Genomic DNA, 10,508 nt, shown 5'->3' with positions numbered 1-10,508 from the left:
GACAGTCCAGGTTTTCACTGAGATTTCTAGCTTTGATTGGAGTTTGAGGGTCCATCCATGTAGATTCCCCTACGAGGCAGGCTCAGGAATAGATTCCAGAGCAGAATATTCTCAGAACACCTTCTCCAAGTCCCAGGTTCTCAAGACAGCACCCTCCACTCTCTAAGTTCCAGTTCCATATGGATTAGCTCTTATGACCACATTCGTAGAGACTAGAATAAAATCTAGAGAAAGAATTGGTGTGTGTGCACACACACATGATCATTCTTTAACTAGTCAGTACTTTCTTTCTGAAGACAAATTTGTACAGGAAGTTAAATTATCATGTGAACAAGATCAGATATCAATAGCATTCAACTAAGGGCCATCACAGGTTGTTCAAAAAGGCTATGGACTGCAAGTAACCCTATTCTAATGCAATCCTCTCAGAATAACAGAATATTTGTATTTATTAATATTTATTAATATTAATACACTTAAATATACAAAATATTAGTACAATTAAAATTTATTAATTCTTTTTTTGCACTGGGGGAATATTTTATCTTTCCTGTCTATGAAGGAAAACCAACCTTCTAAACATTAGAATCCCTGAATATCATGCATCAACAGAAGTCATACTTGGCTACACCATAACTTTTTCATGGCAAGTTTCACTTCTGCATTCCTCAGTGTATAGATCAGAGGATTGAGCAATGGTGTTCCAATTGTATAAAACACAGCCACCATCTTATCTATTGGAAATGTGGTTGCTGGTCGTGTGTATATGAATATACACGGACCAAAAAATAGGACAACCACAATAAAATGGGAGGTGCAGGTGGAAAGGGCTTTCCGCCTTCCTTCCACACTGTAGTTTCTCAGAGAGTACAAGATGACGACATAGGAGATAAGCAGGATTATGAAACTCACCATGCATATGGCTCCACTGTTGGAAACAACTAGCAAATTTATCACATAAGTGTCCATGCAGGCAAGTTTCAACAAGGGCTGCAAGTCACAGAAATAGTGGTCAATCACATTGGGGCCACAGAAAGGCAATCTTAAAGCCAGAAAAAGNAGGGCTGCAAGTCACAGAAATAGTGGTCAATCACATTGGGGCCACAGAAAGGCAATCTCAAAGCCAGAAAAAGTTGTGCTGAAGAGTGGATACAGGATCCCACCCAGCTCAGAATCACCAGCACACTGCAGACATGGCGGCTCATGATGGTCGTGTATCGCAAGGGCTTCCAAATGGCTACATAGCGATCAAAAGCCATGAGGATGAGCACAAAGATTTCCATGCACCCAAAGAAGTGGGCTGCAAAGACCTGAGTCATGCACTCATTGTAGGAAATGGACTTCTTCTGAGAAAGGGCATCCACAATCAATCTGGGGGCTGTCGTTGTAGAGAAGCAGGCATCAGCAAAGGACAGATAGAATAGGAAGAAATACATGGGACTCCCGAGGGTCCTGCTTGTTTTAATAGTCACTACAATGAGAAAGTTCCCCAGCAGAGTGGCAAGGTAAAGCATCAACAAGACCCCAAAATATTGCTTTCTGCTTTCCTGCATCCTGTGTCAACCCAAACAGAATGAATTCAGTCACACTGCTATTCATTGCCATAGGAGTGGCTGCAGGTAGGGTGCAGTTGACAAAGGATTAATCTGCAAAGAGAAGAAAAGAAGTGACATCATGGAAAGACCAGTGGACTGACTTCTGAATTCCTTCTTTTTGTTCTATGTTATGTTACCTCTAACTGCTGAACGGGGAGCCCAATGAGGGGCTTGATCCCAGAACCCTGGGACTGAGACTTGAGCCACCCAGGCACCCCCATTTTTACTACATTTTTATGAAAATATTCCTCTTCTGATAATTTTTTATCCTTTGTCAGTTCATATTTTGCAATCTCATTATTTTACCTGGAATGACTATTAGTCAAGCAAAATAATTACATATTGACCAAGAACACAGCTGCTAGAGTCAGAAGTCTTAAGTTCAAATTTGAGTTCTATTATTTACTCACTTGGGAAAGCCACTTTAAACATAATCATGGTACCTCTGCAGATAAAATGAAAAAAAGATCTGGCTCATAATAAGCAAGAACTATGTAAGTGCCAGCCTATGCTTCTTTCACTATTAGGCTTTTACTTTTTCTATTTTTCTGTGATATTTTTCTTTTCATATAGTCCAAGCTGCCAATTTCCCCATTTTAATTTAGTCTACTTTCAAAACACTTTAAAATTATACTATCTATTCACTTTTCTCATAATTCTACAATTATCTTTTATTTTAAATATTGAATCACAATTTTCTGGAGTTATCGTAAAGAACGGGCAATATGCTCCCATTTATAATAATTTAGCATGAGTTTTAAGATAAGCATAAATGAAATAATTCATTATGTAAGGCATTTTGTGACTGGTGTTAAAATAATACAAACCATCTGCAGAGAGAAGAATACAAATTCCTAAAGGATAGATTGGTAGTGAAAAATTCATAATTATGTTAAGAGATGAACTGTAACTTTAACTGAAGAAAGACAGGTTCTAAGCCAGATTCCCTGAGATGCAGATATTCTAAAGCAGAGCAGAGAGGTAGGTGAGCACATCTGTTGGCACCTAGTGCATAGAGGCTGAAGCCACACAGCCTAGATTCATACCCCACCTGCTGCCCACTATGGTGCCATATGTCACAAGTCCCTTGATATCTCTGTGCTTGATTTTCTTCACCTGTGAACACTAAGAGTAAAACAACCTACTCTGTAGGGTTTCTATGAAGGCTAAATAATTCGGTATGTACAAAGCATGGGAAACGCAGGTCCGTACTCCCTGCAATTGGAATGATTACTTTCATTATGAGTATTAGTATCAACATTCCATTACGATTATTAATATCAACTTTCAAAGTTGTTAATCTACCTGTTCACTTACCCATAATAGAGCCACACAACTATTTTACACATCAATTTCCTTTGCTGACTGGCTGAAATCATATTGGCACAGTGGATCATGCTAATTTGCTCATGGTGGTCAAAAGCTGGAAATGACAACTCCAAGTATCTTTAATAAATACTAAAAAACAGTAAAAGGTACATAAAAACTTCATTATGTGGGAGGAAAGTGGAAATAAAATAGGCCCTTAGTTGTAAACAGCTTGTGATCCAAAAGATATGAAAATCAGAGGGGAGAAAGCATTTGAGGTGAAAGAAATTAAATCAAATAAGTTTTAATGGAGATGGTAGGGCAAATAGAAGAGATCAATACGAAATCTCTGGTTTAGACAGATTCTAAAGTCATTGTGGATAAACTTGGAGAAGGAAATTTTCCTCCCAGCCAAAGGACATGAGAGCCGGAAAATGAAGTTTGCATATATTCTTGTGGTCAAATATAAAATCTGGAGACATACAAAATATGAGAACTGATTTTATTAAGATTTATTCAGTACCTAAGAACAAAATTATTCAATTTAAGAAAATTTAGTCATCTCTTTTTTTTCTAAATTGAGTCCAACTGGACTTTGAGCTTATCTGCAATGAAGCATCTCCCTCCTTCAAGATGTCAGAGTTTCACTGAAGACATCCAATCCCCTGCACTGAGAAACTCAGTGGAAAGCATACAAGTGTATTTGCTGTATCCCCAACAACATGAATCTGTGGTGGATTCAGACTTGTTACTTCCCCTCGCAGTGAAGGACCAGGAGTGCCCATTCTCAGCTGTCTCTGGGGCTGGGGGGGGTAGCAAAATTACACAGCTCCCCTCAGTGTTAATAGGATCATTCTATTGTTGCTTTCATCTTTTCTGTTGTTGTTGTCAAGACAGTTTTTTTAGAGAAGTGTTAGATTCACAGCAAAACCTAGAAAGGTACAGAGTCCCCATACAGTCCCTGACCCCACACAGATATCATCCCCCTGACATTATCAGCATCTCCTGCCAGAGTGTCACATTTCTCACAACCATGACACATCCTCACCCAGAGCCCGGAGTTTACCCTAGGGTTCACTCTGGGTGTGATACATTCTATGGAATTGGAACCAAGTTAATGACATGTACCCATCATTGTAATATCATATAGAGTATTTTCACTGCCCTAAAAGCAGGATCATCTTAGATTCCCAAATCATAGAACATAATAATTCTTCTCATACAATGTCTAGTATTCGTTGAAGTCTAAATAAAATGTCTCACACTATTTTGTGGAAGGAAAAAAAAACACACTGAGTGAGATATCTACATGAGTTTTCATTGTGCGCATTATTAGTTCATAGACACCAGAAAATCAGGCTGGTATTTCAAAAAGGTGAGTATTAGAAATGGCCAATCCTAGAATTTGTTAAGTGGACATTCTAAGTTTCTATACAGAAAGAAAGGACACTATTTCAGATATTCCCTTTCTCCTCCCTCTCCATCCTCTCCTCCTTTTTAACTCCTTGCTATAACTTGAAAAGGAAAAGTAATCATTCTAAAAATATGATGAATCATAAATATGATTAAATGGTTACTATGGTTTTCAAATGCAAATGCTGAAATACTCACCATGACTTTCACAGCCCTTGAATGCTGGGCCACAATCCTGCTTACCACCTTTCGTCCCAGTGCCTGTGGGCATGCATGCTCCAGCCACGCCTGACACTTGCTGTCCCTCATAAATATGCCCACACCATCTCATTCACTGTTTTCAGTAGTTCTTAGTGGCTAAATGCCCTTCCCCTGACACAACCTCCACTCTCCATTGCTACCGGTGCACAGAGGACCCAGTTCAGATGCCATCTCCTCAGCAAAGACTTCCACATTTTCCCGAACAACTATCTTGCTAAGGACCTTCTGCTGCTAAAATGTTTGTGCGTATATGTTTTTAACGAATCATACAACACTTAATTATAGCCTTCTTTCTTTTTGCTTTAATATCTTTGTTCATTTGACTTTATACCAAGTAAGGCAAGTTCATGCTGTTCTGTTTTGTGCAATTCAGGCTAGGCTGGCAGGCAGTTTAGCAGAGAGCAGTCAAAAATAAACCAGTGCCAGATCTGTAGCTTTTGTGCTCCATGGCAACTTCTCCCTCTTGAACACTCCACCCTCCCCTGCCATGCAAAGCATCAGACTCCAACCATAAGGGTGTAGCCAGCATAAAGCCAGAACCCATAAATAGGTAAGGAAGAAAACCATTGGCATGTCCAGTACATGTCCTCACTATCAAATGGATGGAAAATTCAGGATGTGTCAAAAACAGAGACCAGCATTTATATTTCTATTTAATTATAAGTCCACAGTGGAAGGCTGGGCAAAGAACCAGAACCTTTTTAGGGATAAAGAGTGCTTCCTCTTAGGACTTCACTAGGAAGTTTACTTCTCATTCCTCTTCTCCATAGATCATCCCTTACTCCAACACTGGAAAGAGAATATAGTTCTTAGGTGACAATAGGTTTGGGCAGGCAACATTAGTATCATTAATATCAGAACAACCAGTATCACAGTATCATAGAATTATGCCATTACAGTAGCAATGCCTACTGATTGCATATGGTCAGTATATATCCCTATCCTTCTCCTGACCTTCAGCCTTGCAAATAAGAAATCCCCCCGTATAGGAGAATATACCTCTGCCCCCTTCAATGTACCTCTGTTTCAATAAGAATTGGACCTGAGACAGTGCTGCATCAAGAAGAGGCCAGGGGAAGCCAGGAACCCTGACACATCAGAATCTTCTCATCACTGAGAGAAATATGTTTCTGGAACTTCATGCTTCTAGGGAACAGAACTATATAATGGCAACTGCATGAAAACTGAGTCCTGAATGGGAGGCAAGAAAAAGTACATAGTTTAGTTGGGCTTGTAAACTTACCTTATTTCTTATACAGAAAGAGATGAAGTCCAATAGAGAGCTCATAGTTTTTGCTCTTGCAATTCTGATTTAATTTGAAGATGAATCATGTGCAGTGTGTTTGCAACATGCAAACTGTACTTTAACTATGTCTACTTGGCTTTGCATTGCAGGATCTATGGGGAGAGAAGATACTCCACAGATAACCAATCTTTCCTAGGAGGCTTGAGTTAGACTTTTCAAAAGGGTCTGTAATACCAGGATAAAGTTTCTTACTTCTACTCTTAGAACTTTCTAGAATAAAAAGGAATTATCCCCACTGTTCCGTGATAGAAACATCTCTAAAGCCAGCTGTATTACCCCAGAATATTTCCCTAGTGGAGCACATGGAGGAAACATTTCTTCTTCCTCCAACACATATTTATAGAGATTTCAGAGAAGTTCACAAATCCCCAGTCCTTGGAGGGATAAGGACTCTGCCCTTCCCACCCAACCCCAAAGGATATGCTCTATGAACTACTTAGCTCAGTCAACCCTGGATCACAGCAAACCATGGTGCCAAGGAATCCCGGACAAGGCTGTCAACAGGCAGATTCTGTCCTCAGAGCCCTTTTCCCTCCTAGTCTCCCAAAGGGACCCCACTCATTTCAGTTACCAAATCCTCCACTCCTGTCTCTGCTCCAAGGAAAAACTACACCTTTAAAGTCACTCTGTGGTATAGACTACTAAAAGTTCCCAAAGCCTCTGCTTTTTATGTCCAATCTTTTTTAAAGGCCCACAAAGCTCTTAGCACATATACACATTTCAACACAGGTGACAACATTCAATTCTAGCTTCCTGATTTATGTCTCTCTGACTGTAGGCAAATTTTTTAACTTCCCACAGTTTCCTATTCTAGAAAATGTTACTGTAGACATAATAATTATTATCCATCTTAATGTTACTAATAAAATATAAATTATTGCAATGAAAACTACTAATTACAATTTCTATAACTTCTAAAATATTTTGAAGCCATAAGTCAATAAGTAAGGAAAGAAGAGAAACATAATGGAAATAAAAATGCATTTNACATATGTTGGAGAGGATGTGGAGAAAGGGGATCCCTCCTACGTTGTTGGTGGGAATGCAAGTTGTTACAGCCACTTTGGAAAACAGTGTGGAGGTCCCTTAAAAAGTTAAAAATTGAGCTACCCTATGACCCAGAAATTGCACTCCTGGGTATTTACCCCAAAGATACAGACGTAGCGAAGAGAAGGGCCATATGCACCCCAATGTTCATAGCAACATTGTCCACAATAGCTAAATTGTGGTAGGAGCCGAGATGCCCTTCAACAGATGACTGGATTAAGAAGATGTCGTCCATATATACAATGGAATATTACTCAGCCATCAGAAAGAATGATTACCCAACATTTACAGCAACATGGATGGGACTGGAGGAGATTATGCTAAGTGAAAGAAGTCAAGCAGAGAAAGACAATTATCATGGTTTCATTCATTTATGGAACATAAGAAATAGCAGGAAGATTGGTAGGAGAAGGAAGGGAAGAATGAAGGGGGGTAAACAGAAGCGGGAATGAACCATGAGAGACAGTGGACTCTGGGAAACAAACTGAGGGCTTCAAAGGGGGGGGATGGGGGATTGGGATAGGCCAGTCATGGGTATTAAGGAGGGCACATATTGCATGGTGCACTGGGTGTTATAGACAAATAATGAATCATGGAACATTGCATCAAAAACTAAGGATATACTGTATGGTGACTAACATAATAAAAAATTATTATAAAAAAAGAAAATGCTTTCACATTTTTTAAAATTTTTAAATCAAGTTATAGTTTATTATACAATAAAAAAATTTTTGATTGAACAATTGTATGCATTACTCAGTGCTTGCCATGGCTGGCGTACTCTCAAACACTTCACCTGTTTCACTCATTGCCCACCTCCCTCTGGGAACCATGAGTTTATTCTCTGTATTTAAGAGTCTGGCGTTTTTGTTTGCTTCCTTTTTTCTTTGTATTCTGTCTTGTTCCGTCTGATTTATTTCACTTAGCATTAAACCAAATCCTTCCATGATGCTGCAAATGGTAAGATTTCATTCTTTTTAAAGCTGAGTAATATTCCATTGTACATATATACATCTTCTTTATCCATTCGCTTATCATTGAATACTTGGATTGCTTCCATATTTGGCAATTGTAAATAATACTGCAATAAACAGAAGGCTGTATATATCTCTTAAAATTAGTGTTTTTGTATCCTTTGGGCAAATACCTGGTAGTGGAATTACTGGATCATATGATAATTCTTTTTTTTTTTAATTTTTTGAGGAACCACCATAATGCTTTCCACAATGGATGCACAAGTTTGCATTCTTACCAGCAATGCATGAAGGTTCTTTTTATTCCACATCCTTGCCAACAGTTGTTCTTTCTTGTCTTTTTAATTTTAGCCATTTTGACAGGTGTGAGATGTTATTTCACTGTGGCTTTGATTTGTATTTCCCTGATGATGTGTGATGTTGACCATCTTTTGATGTGCTGATGTGTTATTTGTGTGTCTTCTTTGGAAAAGTGTCCATTTTTAAAATCAGATAATTTGTCTTTGTGGTGGTGAGTTGAATATGTTTTTTATATCTTTTGGATACTAACCCCTTATCATTTTCATCTGTCTCCACGTATTTTTTTTTATTTCCTCTTTGATCTTTTGGTTGACCTATTCATTGTTTAGGAGCAGGTTATTTTCCTCCATGTATTTGTGTTCTTTCTACATTTCTTCTTGTGGGTAATTCTACTTTCATACCATTGTGATCAAAAAAGTTGTATATGATTTCAACCTTTTTGAATTTATTAAGGTCTATTTTGTAGCCTAACATGTGATCTATTCTGGAGGATGTTTCCTATGCACCTGAAAACAATGTCTTCGGCTACATTGGGATGAAATGCTCTGAATATATCTGTTAGGTCCATTTGGTCAAGTGTGTCATTCAAAGCCACTGTTTCCTAATTACTGATTTTCTGTCTGGGTGATCTGTCCATTGGTGTAAGCGGGGTGTTAGAGTTCCCTACTATTATTGTATTATTGTCATTTTTTCCCTTTATGTCTGATAATAGTTGTTTTATGTATTTAAGTGCACCCATGTTTGTTGCATAGATAATTACAATTGAAATATCCTCTTGTTAGATTGTTGGACTCACTTGTTGGGGTCACTTCAGACCTAAAGACGCATGTGGATTGAAAGTGAAGGAATGGAAAAACATTTACCATGCAAATAGAAGCAAAAAAAAGCTAGGGTAGCAATACTAATGTCAGACAAAATAGGTGAGTCAAGTCTTGTCTCTCCTCTGATCAAAGCTCTCCAACGGTGCTCCACTTTGGTCTCATCAAAAATGAAGTCATTTAATGCAACCTACAAGGCTCTATGTGATCTGGACCCACCACCCCCTCTCTGACCTCATCTAATACTCTGGGTTCCCATCTCACTGGACTCAAACCTTTCAACACATTTCTGCTGTGCATATCTACATGGATGCCTCCGTCCCCTTCTTAAAGTATTTATTCAAATGTGATGTCTTCCATGAAGACTACTCTGACCACTTATTCAAAGCAGCAGACTGGGGAGAGAGTTAAGATGGTGGAGGAGTAGGGGACCCTAATTTCATCTGGTCTCTGGGAATCAGCTAGATAGCTATCAAATCATTCTGATCACCTACAAAAATCAATGAGAGATCTGAGAAAAAAATTGTTACAATTCTATAAATGGAAATGGCACCACTTTTTGCAAGGCAGGAGGTATGGAGACATGAATCCAAGGTGATCTATGGGAAGTTAAACTGGGGGGAGGGATCTCACTAAGCCAGGTACTGGAAAATGGCATAAGCAATAGAGCACAAAATTAGAACTTTTAGAAGATTGCCTGAAAGGTGCTCAGGAGGTGAAGTGGGGCAGAATCGCAGGTGGGACAGTGTGGTCTCAGCACCCCCAGGGTCACAAAAAGAATGGGGGTGACTTAGTGCAACAGAGTTCCCAGGCAGTGGAGCAGGGAAGCCAGTTGCAAACAAGGAGCCCAGGTACCAGCTTTCTGGTCAGTGTTGACATAAACTGCAAACTGCTGCACAGTCTGGTGACCAATCCTCTGGCAGGGGCCCAGCAAGTGGCAGAACCACGGAGAGATCCCCCCTTCCCCCTCCCTGCCAGGAACAGCTCTGGTGCTGCTGCAAGAGTCTGAAATGCTTGGAGACTGGAAATGGGGTCGTAGAAATTCTTGGTCACAGACTAGGTGAACATAGAGTGCAGAGTGAAATCAGGGAGACCAGAGTGATTGATTGCTTTTCTCCGAGGGCTCACTGAAGAGTGGAGAGTGTGAACTTTCATCTCTAAGGCTAGAAATCAGGGTGCTGCTATTTTCATTCTCATCCTCTGAAGCAGTGGGGAAAGATTTCAGGGAACAAAAGCCACTTAGAACAATCTGGCACACTTTCACTGAGTCCAGGCCCCTGGCAAGGGCAGTGCAATACTGTCCTGAGGATTAGCATAACAGGCCCCTCCCCCAGAAGACCAGCAGGAACTTTCAGCTAACCTCAAGTTTATTGATCACACAGAACTGCAGAACTGCAGGGCTAGAGGAAAATAGTATATAGAATTTAAATTTATTTCTCATGATTCTTTAGTCCTTCAACTTACTTATTTCTTTCCTTTTCAACTA

The 10,508-nt window shown here is 39.4% G+C and overlaps 1 pseudogene; it reads right to left on the bottom strand.

The window, feature by feature from the left end:
* Positions 1–615: 615 nt before the first annotated feature.
* On the bottom strand, positions 616–1,605 carry LOC117796776 (annotated as a pseudogene).
* Positions 1,606–10,508: the final 8,903 nt, after the last annotated feature.

This window comes from Ailuropoda melanoleuca, chromosome 16 (genome assembly GCF_002007445.2).
Source record: "Ailuropoda melanoleuca isolate Jingjing chromosome 16, ASM200744v2, whole genome shotgun sequence".
Lineage (NCBI taxonomy): Eukaryota > Metazoa > Chordata > Mammalia > Carnivora > Ursidae > Ailuropoda > Ailuropoda melanoleuca.
This window is presented reverse-complemented; position numbering and strand designations above follow the sequence as displayed.